Source organism: Sphaerodactylus townsendi, linkage group LG04, assembly GCF_021028975.2.
Source record: "Sphaerodactylus townsendi isolate TG3544 linkage group LG04, MPM_Stown_v2.3, whole genome shotgun sequence".
NCBI classification, from domain to species: Eukaryota; Metazoa; Chordata; class Lepidosauria; order Squamata; family Sphaerodactylidae; genus Sphaerodactylus; species Sphaerodactylus townsendi.
The window spans coordinates 19,277,223-19,278,210 of record NC_059428.1 but is presented as its reverse complement, the minus strand read 5'-3'; positions in this window follow the sequence as shown (position 1 = coordinate 19,278,210).

The window sequence follows — 988 nt, the reverse complement described above, 5'->3', positions numbered from 1 at the left end:
GCAGTTATGCTTCGCGTCAAAGAGGTACTGAAGAATAGGTGGCTCGTTTGAAGAGCTGGTTTTAACTACTGCCTGGAAGATCACAGTGGTCCATTACTTGTGGAATACTTACCTCGGAGCTGGTAGCTGCGCAGTGGGGCTGAAGAGTGGTCTCTTTGCGTTTCTTTGTTTATGCACGGGGAGGCAGCCCAGTGCTTGACCCGCAGCTGCTTGCTAGCCTTCCCTTTTGCCGGTTCTCCAACTCCATCCATCACTGGTTCTCTGCTGATATTCTGTCCCCCTCCCTACACACATACAACTCGAGCCCCATTCAACAGTATTCAGCCAATCTCTTGAGCAGTGGGAATCCACAGGCAAATTCAAGCTTCACAGAGACAAAGGACCATCCCCCTCATCTTAAGTGCAACCCGCTCCCGAACCAAATGGCATTGATGTTTGCAGTGACTCTCCTGCAAGGGAGAGGCTGGTTTTTAAAAAGAGGTTTCAAATAAAGTTTTTGAAAGCTCTCCTGGTTAGGCGTGGGCGGAAACAGAGCGAGGGAGATGAGCTGGAGCCAGAGAGACTGGCTTGTATTAAAAACTTGATACAAGCACTTAGAGGAGCAGAAAGGAGCCAGCAACATGGAATGGCGGTTAAGGGGAAAGGTGTGGATGGCAGTTTAAGGGACTAGGAAGGGTGGAGCTAGGAGGCTGGGTCTGGGCAGAGGAAAGAACTCCGGGAAAAAGCTGTGCTCGCTGGCACAACTGGCGGTGAGGCAAAATTAAATTCATGGTTGAAGTGCTCTAGCTTGCAGCGAGGAGGATATAGAGCCATGGTGGCGAACCTTTGGCACTCCAGACGTTATGGACTACAATTCCCATCAGCCCCTCCCATCATGGCCAATTGGCCATGATGGCAGGGGCTGATGGGAATTGTAGTCCATAACATCTGGAGTGCCAAAGGTTCACCACCACTGATATAGTGTGAAAGTAGAGCTTCAGGAATTACG